Source organism: Leopardus geoffroyi, chromosome B2 (genome assembly GCF_018350155.1).
Source record: "Leopardus geoffroyi isolate Oge1 chromosome B2, O.geoffroyi_Oge1_pat1.0, whole genome shotgun sequence".
Classification (NCBI taxonomy): domain Eukaryota; kingdom Metazoa; phylum Chordata; class Mammalia; order Carnivora; family Felidae; genus Leopardus; species Leopardus geoffroyi.
The window spans coordinates 71278357-71297443 of NC_059332.1; the positions used below are offsets into that span (position 1 = coordinate 71278357).

The 19087-nt window shown below is 36.5% G+C and overlaps 1 long non-coding RNA gene across 1 annotated transcript in view; it reads left to right on the forward strand.

The window, feature by feature from the left end:
• Positions 1 to 1342: 1342 nt before the first annotated feature.
• LOC123608637 overlaps positions 1343 to 19087 on the forward strand; it is a 32405-nt gene continuing 14660 nt past the window's right edge. The window contains exon 1 of the long non-coding RNA XR_006717349.1: positions 1343 to 1564. This is a non-coding gene — a long non-coding RNA (uncharacterized LOC123608637). The remainder of the gene's footprint in view (positions 1565 to 19087) is intronic.

The window sequence follows — 19087 nt, forward strand, 5'->3', positions numbered from 1 at the left end:
AAGACAGGTGCACAGAGGCCTCAACTTCTAAAACTCTTACTAGCATGCTAAAGAAAGGATTTATAGTGCAGAATTTGGTCTGAAGTTAACATATTCAATTTTCTCCAACGACACCAAGATTTTAAAGCAGGTCATCTTACTGATGGAAATGAATATAGTTCTGATTGTTTGCTTGTTTTTCAAACATGAACAGTATAGAAGCAAAAACCTCATCCCCTTATTCCTGGTTATATATAAGACACCCTGTTACAAATACCTGAAAATCATTTTAAGTTGAGATGATAAGTATGAGAAAAGCCATACATAAATGTGTGAATTGTCTATGATTTTCTAGTCTCAGGTTTCGAGGTGGGAGAGGGGCAGGAAGGAAGTAGAAGGAGGTCTGAGTTCTAGGTTCCAGTCAGCTATACTATTTGAGTCACTTAAGGAAAATTTTAATTCCCTTCTCATAAAATAAGTCCTGCTTACCTGAAGCTTCTTGCACAGAGCCAAGACCACCTCTATACTTTGTACATTCAGAAGGAGCAAAATAGTAGTCACAAAGGATCTTTCTCTTTCCTTTCATTTCATTGAACTCAGGGAAGAGAATCCTCCTGGAAACATACAACCTACCAAGCTAAATTATCTCACTTCTACTGAAAGATCTTACTGCAAATTCCATTCCACTCTGATCAAGCCTTTCTTGGAATATATATCTAGAATTTGTACTAAATTGTCATATGCTCATGTAAATGTTACCCTGCAATTGTTTCCTTAACAAATTAGTCATTTGTTCAGTAGTTATTTTTAAACAAAATTTATTGAACACGATATGACAGACCAGGAATTACACTGCTTAAGTTGTTTGCCCTTGTGGAATATATAATCTAGTGGGAGAAGAATACCATGATAAATGAATGAGTATATACAACACCAGGAGTGAACCCTAATGTAAACTATGGACTTTGGGTGAGTATGATGTGTCAATGTAGGTTCATCAATTGTAAAAATGTACCACTCTGTTGGGGGATGTTGGTAATGGTAGAGGATGTGCATGTGTGGGGTCGGGGGCTTACGGGAAATCTCTAAACCTCCCTCTCAATTTTTCTGTGAACTTAAAACTGCTCTAAAAATAAAGTCTTAAAAAATGTGTGTATAATAAAGGAAACATACATAAAAATAAACAAGTAAATGATAATGATTACAAATCACAGGAAGTACAATGAAGGAGATAATAGGAATAAAGGAAAGCATGTGAAGTGATTTGAGTTACATTTGAGTTTCAGGGAAAGTCTTTCCAGGAGGTAATATTTAAGTTGAAATCTGAAGAATGAGAAGGAGCTAGCTAGGATGTGTGTGTGTGTGTGTGTATGTGTGTGTGTGTGAATGTTCCAGACATGTGTAAAGCCCTGAGATGGGAAGAAGCAAGGCAAAATTAGAGGCTGAAAGAAGGCTAGTGAGTGATACCCGCAAGAGCTGAAATTTAAGAGGAAGAGGCATGATGATGCAGGACTGTATAAAAAAAAGTAATCGGTCTGGATTTTATTCTACTGACATGGGAAACCACTGAAGGATTTTTCAGCAGGTACGTAATATGATTCTCTGTATCCTGAAAAGATTAGAGAATGCAAGAGTAAAATGTGCCAGGTTAGGTCTGTCTTCGCGCCTGCCACTAGATCTTATTTTATTTATTTTTTATTTTTATTTTTATTTTTTTACAATATGAAATCTATTTACTTTTAAATGTTGGCTCCCAAATGGAAATACAGTGCTGGCAAAATAAAACAAGGCTGCAACTAGATTTTAATAGTGAAGAGAATAGGTGCTGCCCCTTAGGGCCTAGCCCTGGGCACAGAGAAAGCATCCAATGTATGCTTATTAAATGATAAATGTAATTTTTACATTTTATGATCTGGTGCACTTTTTTACTTTAATAACATTTATAATAGTCATTAAACAAAAGGTAAGTGCATTAAAAGATCTTTCTTTATGAGGCTAACAACACCTGTTTTATTTTTACATCTAAAATTGGGTATCAAACCAAAACCACATTCAGCCAGGCAAGGAAGATGAAGAGCAGAAGGATGAGAGATGACAATTTTTTCCCTCTTGCCCATGATCCTATTTCCTCCAACTCATTTCTCTGTGAATGTCTTTGGCTAATTTAAGGAACCTATTCTTGACTACAGGAACCATATGTTGTTTCTAAATGTTATGCCCTTAGAAACAGCTTAAGTTTTTTTTTTTTTTTTTTTGGAGGGGGGTTACTCATACTTGATCTTTATAAAAAGCATCATCATCATAATAAATAATCTCAGTAGGAGTATGATCTTTTGAATGTTTGATGGAGATAGTAAAATATTTCACTTTTGCTTATCCATTAAAGCCATGAAATTCTATTAGCTGTGCATGTGCAATATGTCTAGATTTTCATGCCATGATCATATAATTATGAATAATATGTTGTTTGATTCAGCAAGTATCTGATTTACATATGGAGGTCCATAGCACTGGAAAGATTAGAAATATATTTCATATGGTATTTTACATTTCTATTTTGGGTGTATTCACCTAGTCTATATTATAAAAACAAAGCCTAAACTGATTCCTGATACATTACAACCAAATCATTTGCCTATTATTTCCATTTAATTTCCTTTCATAAAAAAAGTCTTCATTAGATGAAATGTCTCTATGGCCAAAATTATGCACAGATCAAAGGTGTTGGCCCTTGGGCTCTCTGTGAATATAACCAGTTTGATGATGGTTAAGAGTGAGAATGGGAGCCAAGTATCATATCTTCGGGTGCCATGCTCAGCCTCCACAGATCCCTAGTCCTTCAAACATGTGCTGAAGCCCCCAAAACTGGCCAATCATGTTTTCAGAATGAAGCATCTTGGGCACAGTTCTTTGAGAACCAGTTTCCATCTGGCGTGGTCTTTACTTAGAAAGGTGGATCCTACAAAGCAAAATTCTTCAAGAAATTAGGGATATGAAAACCACGGTTTTTAAGAGTAACTTACAATTAGTTAGGAGTTTTATATTTTCAATCTGTTAGCAGCATTACTGCCTCTGGAAATTATAATTCAAGATTGGTATATAGCTTTTTGATGATGATGATGATGATGATGATGATATTGATATAATATGTTTTGAATGATTACTATTTGCAAACTCTGATAATTCCTTTGTAGCATCTTATTTACTCTTTACAAGAATCCTATAAGCCAGATATTACCCTTCCCACCTTACTGAGGAGGAAATGGAGACTTCGTGCTTCTAACCACTACCTCTTAATGTTTCTTATAAAAGTAGTTCTTCCTTAGGGAGGAAATTGGTTGGAATATACTCTTCTCCCTAGTCCTAGAAGAGGGGAATGGTTCAGTGTCTTTGTCATCTTTATGCTCTCTTCAAAGATTTCATCCCCAGACAACCTGAAATTGTGTACCAGGATCTGTGTTAGATTAGAACAAGTTATCTCTATTTTTCTGAACAGTTGAAGAAATTGAAGCTCAGAGTAAATGTGTAACTTGCCTAAAGTGAGAATCGCAATTTTACAGCCAGAGCCAGGTTTAACTTAGGATTCCACCGTTCACTAGTGTTGCTACCTTCGCTAAATTTTTAAACCTTTCTGAGCCTCTGTTTGCATTTAAACCATGCTGATAAAAATGCCTATATAATAGGTACCTAATTGTCAGGATCTTATTGTGAATATTTAATCAAGAGCCTATGTCAGTGCTGGCTACAGAGTAGCTGCCCAATGAAGGTAGTTATTATTGTGAGTTCGATTTGTGAGTCTCACACAAGAGAAAAGATAATGCCCACTTCTCTCCAGGCATTCACAGATATCACCCGGGATGTGCTTTCCTTGTTATCTAAAGAGGGAATGTTCCATGAAGTTTATCTCATCAAGAAAGAACTCTTGGCCCCAGTTTCCTCCTGGAAATGAATCTGAAATTTAATCTTGCCAAGGTGACAGTAACTGCAAGATATGACCATTAGTTGTGTAGATTTATATGTCTTTTTCTTAATGAACCATAATTACATATTTTTAAATTGGCAGGGTAATGAGTTTTCTTAGGAATTAGTACCATTAATAACACATAATAATATTATTATAAATAAATTAGTATGAATAAAGCAAAATAGGCCTTGCATAGACCAATGATGAAACTATCTCATGAAGCAAGGATTATGTCAATCTAATTCTATGCAGCTAGAGTCCATCAAAAATAAAACAAAACAAGAAACTTTACCACTTTTCAAAAACCTTCAATGGCTTCTCATTGCATTAGGCCTCTCTTAGGCTTTAAGATGTAATGACTAGATGTTCCCCGTTTCTTTATTTCTTTAACATAATGGAAGAAAGGGAAGGAGGAAGGGTGGAAAGGAAGAAGAAAAGAAAAACAAAAAGGAAATGGGAGCAGGACTGAGTGACTCTTGAATTTAGTGAAGCTCATCTGACAGCAACGAGTCAAACAAGTTTTTTTTCTTCATAATCTTTCATAAGAAAACAAAATAACAAAAAGTTGACTTGAATACTCTCCATTTGTTCCAATTTAGAAGGAGATGAATAAATCAGTGAGATGGAATAGAGCATACAGATGATTGACAAGTATTTGGCTACTGTCTTTGGGGGGGAAAGTACATACATAAAAGAAGAAAAAATATATAAAATAATATATATAATATATATAAAATAAATAAATATATAATTTATATATAAATACATAAATACAAAAAGAGGAACATATATATAGTCCTCTTGCAGGGTGAAATATGAAATAACATATAGACAAAATAAGACTTCTATGAATTTTAAAGAATTCCTCGGTGTTAAAAAAAATTCTCAATTGCATGCTTTTACCTTTGGATTTTGAAATGTTAAGACCTTTGCTCTTTCTCTTGGAGAGAAAGAAAATGTTTGTAGGAGTTGAAATGTCAGAAGTCATTCTTGGTGCCTTCAAGGCCTGGGATCAAAAGCCCTGGGCTGGGGAGATTAAGAATAAACAAAAGTAGAAGCAGAAGGCAATGTCTAGCAGAATTCTCAACAGACCCTCTTGCTCTTTGAACATTCCTTCTGACATTAATTCATTTCTAGCTAATTACTCTGCCCTCTCCTTGATTCTCTCTCTTGGTATATTTTTATTTCACCACCTTGGTTACTTAGCATCCTCTTGCTTGCTCCTTTTTATTTATTTTTTCTTTTCAATAACTGTTAGGGCTCAACTTGCCTTTGATCCTTGGCTCCAGCTTCTGGGTTTGCTCTGCACCTGTGTTCAACCAGGCTTACCTTGACTCCTTCCAGTTTCTGATTCCCATTTTAGGGAAAACTCTTGCTAAACATTTGCATGCATAACTACCCCTCCTGACTGTCTCCTGCCTTTTTCCTCCTCAACTATCTCCAGCCAGTCTTAGAGTATGGACCACTATATACATATATATACATATATTATATATATTATATATATATAAATATATAACATATATATGTATATCTCAAACTTAATAATAGTTTCCATTTTGAGGATTAGTGATGGACTTAACATATGAAATGATCCTAGTTTTCAAAAAGCATTTTCAAACAAAAGCATGGTCCACATTGGCTAAATTCTATATGGTATGGCTTATGATAAGTGAACAAATAAAACACTGTCTGTTTTGGCCAAGATCCTCTTATCTACGTGCTTCTATTTTAGAACATAAGAAAGATTCAGAGGATAATAATTTTTATCCTACACTTCAAGATAAATGGTGGAATGCTATAATTAAGTGAATAAGCATTATAGAAATGCCCAAAATTAATGGTTGAAATTATATGCTAATATTTCAGCTTTATCTATAGCCCAAGCCTTCATGCCTATGTCAAATATAAGTTTAAAGGATTCTAACTTACAATTATAAGCTTCCTCAGCATATTTAAGATCTTCCTTAAACATTTGTTTAGCTTTATTATTATCAATTAGTCAATTCTTTTCCAACATTAATATTTTCACTTCATGTTCATTTATAACATATATAAGCAAAATTCACATATAAGCAAATTTCACATATATATTCCTGATATTATAAACATTATCACCAGTCATGGAGGACATACCAGAGCACCCCCAGCCTTTATTGCAAGGCATTGTATCATAAATATTGAGACATACTTTAACTCCTTTAAATGGATGATTGGGTTAGTATGTATTTTGTGTCATGCTATGTTTATTTAATGTTGCATAAATAATATAATGCTATCAGTGATTCCTTATCTCACGCTACTTATGCTACCAATAATTAAAAACATTTTTTTAACATTTATTTATTTTTGAGAGACAGAGAGACACAGAGCATGAGTAGGGGAGGGGCAGAGAGAGAGGGAGACACAGAATCCGAAGTAGGCTCCAGGCTCTGAGCTGTCAGCACAGAGCCCAACACGGGGTTCAAACCCACAGGCTGCGAGATCATGACCTGAGCTGAAGTCAGATGGTTAACCAACTGAGCCACCCAGGCACCCCTGCTACCAACTAATTTTTAAAATAAATATTTATTGTATTCTCTTTTTAAAAAATAAGACATAACCCTGACATAAATAATACTTCAAAAATTGCAACATACACTCTCCACTATTGGTTTTCAGAAATTTTACTATTCATGGATTTATTCAGCCATTTATGCTCTAAACATTTGCTGAAAGTCTTCTATGTGCCAGGCACTACTATGTAAGGTGCTGAATATGTGAGTCAATAAAATACAATTATTCCTTCAGTGATCTCATTGTTTATATGGAAAGTCAAGAAATCATACAAATAATAATTATACTATGATATATATATATAGGTATATATATATAGGTATATAATTGCAGATACAAGACCTTCTTTCTGTCTATAGGACTTATGGAATGAGCAGGAATGCTGCAGAGGCAAGGAATATAGATGTATCCCAGGAAGGAGCATCTATCTACATGGAAGCTGGAATCTCATAAGTAGAGAAAATAAGGCATGTGGCATGAGACCTGTGGGTAACATCAACCAGTACAGTGTGGCTGGAATGTGGGGAATATATCAGGGAAGGTATGTAGATGAAATGGTGGGTGGGCATTTTTCAAGATGGTTTAGACTTGGCACGATTTGTGATAGAGGCAAAAGATTCAGCAAAATGAGAGAGATGACTGATACAAACATGGAAGAAACAATTCCACATGGTCCTCAAATCTGTTTCAAATCTCTTTGAAAGCTCCATTTCCAGCTACCTTGCTGTTAGGCAAGGTCATATGAGTAGTGCAGGTGGATACGTTGTGAGCAAAAGTTCGATGTGTTACTTGTGAGCTGAGATGGTGAAAAACCCCTGTGTTATTTTTTAGTTTCTCACTTCCCCTGCCATGGGAACCACTGGGGCCTCATGTTGATGTGGGGAACCACATGATCATAGCTACCTGAATTCATGAGTCACCATATCAAAGTCAATTGCACTGGAGAGTTGCCTATATCCACAATAGTTTTGGTGGAAGGAATAAATGAACACATTTTTTTATTAAGCCACTTGATTTTTGGATTTTTGTTATTGCAGTATAGCGTAGATGATTCTGACCAAAACACAAATCTGAAAGTCAGTACTTAATGGGCATGCAATTTAAAGGAGACAGAAGAAAATGGATTCAAGATGGTAAGTTAGGGGGTCGGGAGAGAAATTGGACCACCTCTTCCTCTCACAAATGTTGAAAAGTTTAGATAGGGACAAAAATACAGAAAAATTTGGAGGCAGAAAAGGAGAAGTTAAAGGAGTTTATTCATGATGGACACAGCATTCTTGTGATATTAGAAATTAAGTCATCTGCTGAGAAGGTGAATAGCAAGACTGTGGGCAATAAAATTATTGAGCAGTTGAGGGGGACTACTACTATTCAGAATGGGAAAGACAGCCAAGTAGATAGAAGGAAAAGAACCACAGAACAGTGGTAGGCAGGTGTCAGCTGGGTCATAGGGTTATAGTGGAGTCAGTCAACACTAGTGTATCATTTTATATAGCTGTGATGGCCAGCCTGAGAGAAGGAACAGAAAAATCAAATAATTATGCCCACAGTAAGGCTTGGAAAATAAGTTAGTACAAAGAGAATATTTCGAAATAATTAAGAAGGCTTGGAAAAGTATAGTGATTTACAGTATTGTTAAATCCAAATAGGAAGAAAGTAAAGTCCAGAGAATCTGATAGGGCAAAAGATTCTACAAGAAACTGTATGTTTAATGTGGTTAAAGAAAAAGTTTAGCAGGACTATTGGTGCAGAAATAGTTAAAAGACAGGAAATTATGCTTACAGAGACAGGAGAATAATGTAACAGTGGTTAAGTGTAGGTTACCTGGGTTTAAATAACAACTCTGCCCCTTGCTACCTATATGGCACTAGGCAAGTTAGTCACATTTTTTTCTGTGCCTCAGTCTGCTCAGAGGACATTTTGAGCTACACTGAAGGATTTTTGTGAGGACCGAATGAGTTAATGTACATAAAGCTTTTAGAATTGTGCTTGGCAAAAAGTGTTCTGTAAATGTAAGCTGTTATAATGATAGTTTTTATGTAGCTATGGAAGTGGGTGTTGAGGAATAAGGAGATGAGCATTGTAGATGGAAAAAATATTAAGGAATTGCAAGATGGGGATTTGGTGAATCATCAATGTGGATGTTGTGTATTCTCAAGATGCTGAGGATCAACAAATAAGATTGTGAGATAATGTGATGTCACAAGGTAATGACCATGAGGATGGGAGAGGAGAGTGGTATAGCTATGGCATTGTTCAAGATTGGTAAGTCAATAGTGTGGGAAGGTTGTCCATTCCTAAAACTTTTCACAGAGGCACAGGGGGTTTTGAGAACGTGAACAACCTCTTCTTTCAAGAGTTTTCAGGGACTGGGGCACCTGGGTGGCTCAGTCAGTTGAGTGTCTGAATTTGGCTCAGGTGGTGATCTCGCAATTTTTGAGTTCAAGCCAGAATCGGGCTTGCTGCTCTCAGCCTGTCAGTGCAGAGCCTGCTTCAGATCCTCTGTCCCCCTCTCTCTCTGCCCCTCCCCCACTCATTCTCTCTCTCTCTCTCTCCCTCTCTCTCTCTCTCCCAAAAAAATAAATAAATAAAATATAAAAAAAAGAGTCTTCAGGAACTTTTGCTTCATATGAATGAGGAGTCACAAAGCTACTTTGGGCAAGATTTGTTTTTAATTTTTTTTAAATTAATTTATTTATCTTGAGAGAGAGTATGAGTGTGGGAGGGGCAGAGAGAGGGAGAATCCCAAGCAGGCTCAGAGTAGCCAATGCAGAGCCTGATATGGGGCTTGAACTCACGAACCCTGAGATCATGACCTGAGCTGAAATCAAGAGTTGGATACTCAACTAACTGAGCCACCCAGGCACCTTAAAATTTTTTTTCCAGTTTATTTATTTATTTTTGAGAGAGAAAGCGAGAGAACCTGTGCAAGTGCAGCAGCAGGGGAAGGGCAAAGAGAGGGAGAGACAGAACCCTAAGCAGGCTCTGTTCTGTTCACTGTCAGTGCGGAGCTCAACGTGTGGCTCAAACTCACAAACCGTGAGATCATGACCTGAGCTGAGATCAAGAGTTGGATGCTTCACTGACTGAGCCACCCAGGCACCCACCCCTAAATACAAAATTATTAATAAAAATATTAGCAAATAAAGTGTAGTAGGTGTCAGTAGTGGCCGAGTATAATTCATTGCCAAGATGCAAAGATGGTTTTGTGGCAGGAACTTTTTCAATAACATAATTTATTACATCATTATTTTAATGTATTAAAATGATATTAATAGATGCTGAAAAGGCATTTGGTTAAATTCACCAGCCATTTCTATTAAAATTTCAATCAAACTAGGAATAAAAGGAAACTACCTAACGTGATAAATACTACTTATGCAAAACCAAGAGCAAATATCATTCTAGACATTAACCAAAAGACTTAAAGATTCAAGTTTGAAACTGTTATAAGGGAATTTGGTAACATGCTTATATATCATACTTATTTTAAAGGTAATGGTATGGCTCTATACTAGAAATAATCAGAATTAGAAATGTAAGAAATAATCCACAGACAATAATATAAAAACTTTAAATATTTTGAAATAAATTTAATAAGAAAAGTTCAGGGTCTATAGGAAGAGAACCAGAAAATCTTACTGAAGAACTACATCAACAGCTGAACACATGGAAACATATACCCCATTCTTACAAGGGAGGATTAATTTCACAAATTTGTCACTTCTGCCCATGTTGTTATATATATTTAATGAATTGTAATTTATATCTCTATGTTTTTAAAAAATTGAAATATCTTACATTTTATGTGCAAGAATAAGTGTCTAAGGGAAGCTAAGAAATATATGAATATGAAAAATAATGATGAGATTCCTTTCCAGATATTAAAATGTTATAAAGTTAGCATAATCAAAATGGTTAGGTATTAGCATACAGATAGATCGGATAGACTAATAGATTAGTAGACCAAATCAAAAATTGCAGAATACATGGGAACTCAATATAGGAGAATGGTAATATTGCACTTCAAAAGGGAGAGAATGGTTTAGTAAATTAGTACATTTTATTTTCATATTAGAAATTGCTTAATTAGTTATTCATTTGAAAAGATTAATATTGGACCATTACCTCATATGATGTATAAAAGCATTCCACTAATTTTAAAAGGTAAAAAATAAAATAATAAAATGTTTAAGAGATAAAGTTTGCAAGATAATGTGTATAACCTATACGTTGGGGATATTGTGAAAAGCAATATCATTTTGCTATTAGTAAGTACTTACTATTATTAAGTTACTAACCAGATTATTAAGAAAATGCATGATTGACCCTATATAAATATTAAGCTTTTTCTTAGGGCAAAAAATACCTGTGTTAGTTAAGATGCATTCCACTTGAAGTACCACGAAATCCAAGTCATACAGGCTTTAACAAGAAGGGAATATATGGGCTCACATGCCTAGAAGTCCAGAGGCAGGGTGGTCATTAAGAATGGAATAACTCAGTGTCTATATCCAAATCATTTTTCTGTGATTCTCTCATCTTTGCTCATTTTTTTTTTTTTGAAATGGCTTCCTCCTGGGGTGCCTCGTGGCTCAATCGGTTGGGCGTCTGACTTCAGCTCAGGTCATGGTCTCCCGGTTCCTGATATCAAGCCCCCCGAGTTGGGCTCTGTGCTGACATCTCAGAGCCTGGAGCCTGCTTCAGATTCTGTGTTTCCCTTTCTCTGCCCCTTCCCTGCACTCTCTCTATCTCTCTCTCTCTCAAAAATAAATAAACATTGAATTGGTTTCCTTCTGAAGCTGGTATCAAGAAAGCTATAGCAGCAGTTTTTCTAGAAGTGACACCTATACTTGACAATGGCCAGGATAAAAAGAGCCATTTTTTTTCCCCCATGACCTATTCTTAAGAGTGAGGAAATAAAACCTTTCAGCCAGTTTCTTCTCACATCTTGTTGGCCCCAACTGGCTGCACTTCTGAATCCCTGTGGCTAGGGAAATGAACTGAGGGATTTAGGCCTAAATGTGTATGCAGACAGGATTGTCACAAAACTTGTTTTTCTCAGTGCGGGGGATTTTGTGTAATTTTTACTTTCTTCTCTAATATCAGATTAATTTTTAGAAGTTCACGGGATTGTTACTTAATAAAAAATGATAAAGCTATTTTTTTGTGGAAAAACGTTATTTCATAACAGATTGCTGAGGAGAGTATGGATTTATATATATTTTTCTCTTTATCATTTCGTTTCTATTTTTGTCCTGGCAGGGAGTCTTTTTTAATGTAAGCCCCTTTTAAAAATGGCCCCCCAAAATACTATGTATGTACCAGGAAAGATTTTCCTCCAACAATTTGCAATGAGTTTAATTATGTTTCGTTATACATTAGCAGTACAATTAACATTTACTTCTCATCAAGCCTCTCTGCTTAGTTGGAACAATGGTACGGTTGACAGGCTTGAATTATATTTGTACCTCAACAAGTGTACTCATATTATGTCCTTGAAGCCATGCTAAGTTATACCACTCTCATCTGAGAGAGGAAACACACCAGTTCCTTTTGATCTGATCTGTGTAAGAGTGACTATGAGCAAATTCCGGCGGAAGTCTGAGGCCCCCGGCAGCGGGTGCAGGGACGAAGGATAGGGTGACCCCGCACTCACTGCACTAGTTGTCTTTACTGGAGCCTTCATGCCCCAGGAAATGGCACCGTACTGCCACACACAGTGGGCTATTTTTAGCCCTGTGGAAACTGGAGAACTTGAACACTCACCAACAAGGAAGTCGAAGAGAGGGAAGGCTTAAGAGAGAAAGATGAGATGCTTTATCTTTTCCTCCTGTGATTTTATTTGGCAGCTAGTCATCCAGTTAGCAAGGTCTAGGAGATAACGAACAGATAAAACGCTGAGTAGTGAGAGATGGTTGGGTGAAGCAAAGGTAGCTGGCAGAGGGAAGGAGCATGGGACATTTTCATATGCAGGGGAGGAGCAGCTATGGAATTGAGTTACTTAATCCTAGAGGGAGAGGTAAAGGCAAAGAGGCTGTTTCTGGAGAAGTCGGTCAAGACCTGAAGTGAAAATCTTTGAGTGTTGGAAAAATGGTTTTAAAAAAATCAGATATGACTTATGGTAACTTTCCAGCTATGTTAATTTAGGCAAATTACTTAAACCTCTCTGAGCCTCAGGTTTTTATTTATAAAGTGTAGGTTTTAAATACCTACCTCAGAGGGTTATGAGGCTTAAATGGGCCAAATATATGTAAAACACTCAGCATGGTGCCTAGACCATAGGAAACACTTATAAGGAGTGGCTATTATTACTTTGTTTTAATTTCTGTGTTCTGAATGGAATTGCTCTACTGTTCATAAAGAGGCAAGAATAATAATAAACTATTCGGCAAGGGGGACATTCTCGCTCTTGTTCCTCATACACATACACGCACATACAGGAAAACAAATTACAGGTGTCTTCTTGGTAACATAATCCACTCATAATGAGGCAATGCTTAAGAGAGTTATTCTACTGCATTACTCTGACACTGTCCACCTCTGTTTTGTAGTTGCTCAGCAAAGAGGGAAAACCTTCTGGATTCTCATGAACATGGGGTAAGTGTAGTGTAAGTGTGAGAGCAAACCAAAGCAAATCAATGTATGTCCTTTAGACACTCGTTGCTAACTAAATGTAATAGTTCCCATGGGTAAAATTAAACAAAAGATACGTAAATGCACCAATATTAAGACAATCAAAGAATGATAAAAAGCAATGTAGTGCACAGGGCCTCAAGTTGATATTTAGCCAAGATGATTAATTAAACTTCAAAACAAGAAAATATAAATTAATATTAGAAACATATTTATGTGTTCTAAGCAAAAATAAAACAATTCACAGAAGGTATTTTTGCACTGGCCAGGACTTGACACTATGAGACTTCTAAGATCTTTCAACTCTCAGGAAAAAGTAATATTATCATTCCTTTGCATGAAAAACACAATGAATGTTGTCTTTTTAAATCTTACCTTCTCGGGGCGCCTGGGTGGCGCAGTCGGTTAAGTGTCCGACTTCAGCCAGGTCACGATCTCGCGGTCCGTGAGTTCGAGCCCCGCGTCAGGCTCTGGGCTGATGGCTCAGAGCCTGGAGCCTGTTTCCGATTCTGTGTCTCCCTCTCTCTCTGCCCCTCCCCCGTTCATGCTCTGTCTCTCTCTGTCCCAAAAATAAATAAACGTTGAAATCTTACCTTCTCTTCAACTTGATTTTCTTCAGTTTTTCAGTGAGAGGCAATTAACACTAAAAGTCTTGGCAAATGGTATTTTATAATCTGCATAACAAACATCAGCTCTACTCTTCAAGATGACTTGAGTTATTTTGGCTTATAGAGAAGTTTATAAAATTTTATAATTCGTATTTAAAAAATTACCAGCAACTTTCATTTACATTTCTTTCTTATTTTTAATTCTACAAGTTCTCTCTTTCTCTCTCTCTCTCTCTCTCTCTATATATATATATACACACACATATAAAATCCTTTCCAATGCAATCTAGAAAGAGATAAATGTGCAGAATTTTTGTCTCTCCTATCTTTTCTCTCTCCTGGCAACAATACCCCATTGACTGTATCTGAAATTTAAAGTAAACAGAAATAAACTATAACTGTTTTTCTATGTGACTTATATATACACAATCAATGTATATATATGAGAATGTACTAAATTTTCTTATATATACATTAATAACAGAGGGAAGACTCTAAATGACCTGAAATTCCCCCCATATTCTTTAGATTTCTAGAATTGGCAGATAGATAGGTGAAATTATATATATATATATATATATATATATATATATATATATATATATATACAATCATAGGCAAATGGATCTAAAGGTGGCTGCTATAGGACAAGTCTCCTAGGAAGGAGCCCCTGAGATAGACATCTCTGTGCACAAAATTTACTGGACTGCTCTTGGGACTGACACTTCCAGGGGAAGAGAAAGAGGCATGATGGGCCCAAGAAGGTAGCCTGTAATATATATAGTCACAACGAGACTTCAGCCAACTCCTGGGATTGGGTTAGGGAAAGAGGCCCACCTTTATACTGGATATGAGATGGCTGTAGGAAGGGACTCCACTCTAGGAAAGGAGGCTGACTACGCCTGAGGGAAATTCCCAGAGAAAGTTGAAAGCTGATGGCTGTCAGCAAGTAAAATTTCTAGCTTCCAGGAGAATAGGATCCTTGGTCATGGAGAGACAATCTAAGCAGTGTGGCACTGGATCCAGAAGTCATGGAGGATAGATGTCATTCTTGGGTAAGGTGCTCGCTGCGAATGTGAGGTGACTGACAGTTGAGATAACCTTTGGTTGCTACCCCAACCCCCACATAGATATTCCTGTACCCCATACTTGTCTGCCATTCCATCTGCTATTATCTTGGCAGAGGGATGAAACAGCAGAATACAGAGAACACAAAGATCAATTCTTTGCTTTTGAGTTTCAAAAGGTTTGGCCTTGGCAAAGACAACATATCTGAAAGAAAGCAGGCTGTGTAAGAAGAGAAGGTTTCTCAACTTTTCCCAGACAGATAAAGATTTCATGGGCTTTGGCAAGGAAAAGCAGGAAGAAAAATAGAGACCTTGGAGGACTGTGAATTCCTGGGGTGGAACTCGGGAGCTCAGAGCACAGGAATGAAAGAGACCACACTGTCCCTGACCTCAAGGAATTTACAGACTAGCAGAGAAGATACATTCAACAAATAAACGCCATAAAGCAAATTGACTATTATGATAGAACATACAGGAAGGGAACTGAACTAGGCATACATGTCTGGGAATGCTTTGCTAAAAAAGAGATTTAGTTGGGAATTTGTAGCATAAGTAGATGCTCTCTAAATGGAGAGTAAAGAGAAAAAGTGTTTCAGGGAATAGGAGCACATGTAGAAAATTGTGAAGGAAGAGCATGTGGCATGTTTTAGAAGTCAAGAGAAGTCCAAGATGATTACTGGAATGGAGAAAGAAGAGGAACAGTAGGAAAGGTAGGCAAATTCATTAGGAATTTAGTGCTGTAATTGATAGGGAAGAGATAGTGGTCAGAACTCCAGATGAGCCCTGGGAATGTATGGAATCAAATAGATTGGAGAGGTAGCACTGATGAGACTTGGTGATTGATTGCTGTGGGAATGAGAGAGAGCTTGTGGCAAATATGAAAGATCTAGTAGGATTGTCAGGAAATATCAAGTACCTGGTTTAGGATGATGACCAAGAACTTTACAGTAACACAAATTCTCTGGGAATATACTGTAAATAATAGCTCTGTATTCATACATACCTATAAATCAGGTTATTTCAGAAGACCTCTCTGCCTTTGGTCTTTCCACTCCTATGGAGTTATTTATGCATCTTCATAGACCTAGAGAGAAAAACCATGACTATGAGTTTACTTAGGGATTCCATTCATGTGCAGTGACTTCCTAGAAGGAAGGGATTTGCTAAAGGGAGGTGGAAATAGGAGACTAGAGGGGAGGAAAGGTTTGGGGGGTCCTAAGGAAGTTTACTTTTTTGGCAGCTCAAGGTTATACTTTCTGGTGAGCTTCACTTATTGATTGATTCGTTCAAACTCTTTTACTGAGTACTTATTATATTAAAGGCACATTGCATGCAAGACCTTGTGAAAGATCTAAGGATGACTAGCAATTAGAGGGCACAGACTCCCTTGGTAGCTCTTTCAAGTCTGCCTTGGAATCGCTAGTCCTAAAGGATCACCCTTAGTGTTGGACTGAAAATAGGGAACTCTTCAAATTAGATCGGAAATCATTCAATATACCTTCCTTCCCTCATTTGGGAGATCTCTTGATCTCCTCCAAGTGAGAATCTTCCTGCTTCTCGTGGAGATTAAGCTCTATATCAGCTATTTCAACTCTTTTCTGCTCCAAGTCCTCAAACAATGCTACTCGGGGCTCCTTTTGATTTTTCTGACCTTTAGCCTGATAATATTAATGCTATTAGCTAACATGGCCATTTCCCATTCTGTCTTACCCCTGTACATCATCATGAGTGTATCTCAAGCAAGAACACCCTTGTTGCTTCAGACCTTCAGAACCCTTGACTCAGGCCTCCTCCTGCCTTTTTCAGCAAGCCCGTAGTAGCCTATAGACAGCCATTAAAGCACGTGCTCATGAATTTGGACATTGCTTGTTTTCTCCTTCCTTCTCTCAATGGCACAACTTCTGGTCACTCCTGTTCCATTCCCTACTCTTTCCTGCTTTCCTTCAGTGTCCCCTCTTTCTCCTCTACTTTTCTTACTGGGTAAGTCATTAAGGGAAGCAGAGATCTGTAGTAATGAGATCTGGGCAGGAGTTGAATAATCTTTCCAACTTTCCACTGGAAATACTTTAGATCATAGACTACTGAGATACATAGAATTGTATTAAAATAATAAAATATTGCAATTAGCTTGGTTGGCCATTCCCTAGGTATATAACTTTAGGTGAGTTATCTCTCTAGGCTTCAGTTTCTTGTATGTATAATGAAACTAGTATGTGATTGATGAGTCAAGATGGATTTATTAGGAAGCCTATGAAGCTTAGCTAAAGCTGCACAGATCCCTTTCCAGAACCTTGTAAAGGGCCATGGTAATTTTGTATTATTTTCTTAAAGATCCATCCTTCCCCAAACCCTATCAACTTCAAGTCCCATTGAACCTAGCTCTGCCTCTACTGGTAGGGTTTTGTAAGAATGAAATAGACAATGTATAGGAAACACTTAGCACAAGCCCTTGAAGCTATTGCTGTCACCATTATCATTATTAATACTACTATATTACTTATCTATACAAAGGATTGTAAAAGCTCAATCAAAATTAAAAATCAACACCTGAAACTGATGTAACATTGTGTGTCAACTATATTCAAATGAAAAAACTTAAAACTACTTAGTGTCAAACTTTAAAAGCTATAAGAACAAATGAAAAACATACATTTTCCAGTTTTTATAAGGCTTTATTGTAGTATATAGTAACAATATTTTTCAAACATTTAAAATTTAATTTTAATTATAAAAGGTAGTGTATGATTGTTCTAAAAATCCAAACAGTATAGTTAAATAAAAATCTCGAGTTAAAAATAAAAATCTCCTTTCTATTTCTCCCTTCCAGGCTATTGTTCCTCCCTCCCCAGAAACATTCTCCTCCTAGTGTAATCATAAAATAAGACTTTGATGTATGTTTTTCTGAATCTTAAAATGTACTTTCCATTTAAATGTAAAAATTCCTGGGGCACGTGGGTAGCTCAGTTGGTTAAGCATCTGACTTGGGCTCAGGTCATCATCTCGTGGTTCATGAGTTCAAGCTCCTTGTAAGGCTCTGTGCTGACCGCTTGGAGCCTGGAACCTGCTTCGGATTCTGTCTCCCTCTTTCTGCCCCTCCCCCGCTCATGCTCTGGCTCTCTCCCTCTCTCTGTGTCAAAAGTAAATAAACTTAAAAAAATTTTAATGTAAAAATTCCTATCTCACAAACAATACAAAAGTAATTTTTTGTTTTTTTTAAAGTCCCCCCTTCTGTTGAAAACTGGCACAGAAAGCCATACCAAATAGGTAACTAAAGAGAACACACACACACACACACACACACACACTTATAGTCCTAGCAGTTTTCACAAATCAAAATACCCAGAATCTGAGGAAACCAGGACTGTCTTCTTACGGATTTTGCCAATTCATGAAAGACCATTATTCTAAGTGTTATCAGAGAACACGTGCTAAATGACAATGCACACATTACCTTGGTGTCAACCTGTGCTGAAGACCAGTGCTTGAGCCTCGTTCTACACAGGTCACGGTGTTAAAGGCAATGGAAAGTAACCCCAGATAAGGCAAGGCAGGTGGGATCGGCTTTGTGTCTCTTTTATCTTTCTGCTTCTTAGTTGTAAATATTATGCATTAAGCTCCTGTATTGAGGAAGAAATAAAAATTAGTGTTGCTTCTGTATGCATTTTTTTAAAAATTGAAGAGTATGCCAACCATAGAGACTGACACATTAGCTATTAGAAAATTCCTTCAAATGTGTGTACATGTACTATAAAAATGTGCATTATGGAAACTGTAAAGACCTCTTCATAAATTTTTTAAGTACTTTTTTGCTACTACTATAAATACCCCTTTGGAATTATTTCCAGTGCTTGGTGGAACATTCAGCCTGCAAAACACATTCACCTGAGAAAGAGTTAAATAGATAACATGTTTAAAAACCTCATAATGTAAAGGAGAGATGGAAAAAATCCCCGAATATTATTTATTCAAGACCTTTGTGTCATATTCTACCAAAAAATAATTATTTTTCAGAAAGAACATAGATGGTTGTTCTTATAATTTAATTCTTAGGGAGTTTTCATAAATACTTTTTAAAATGAACATGTTTTATGTGCTTTCTAGTTTAACCTATTAAGTGCAATTTAAAATTAAAGAACAGCTATAGTTCATAGTGAAATCATTAACATTGGATTTACACAGAATTTTTCATGTCTATTATTTATAAAATGTATATATTTATAGCTTAGTGTAATAAATGTGAATAAATTAAACTATACATACTATTTTCTCTAATTTAT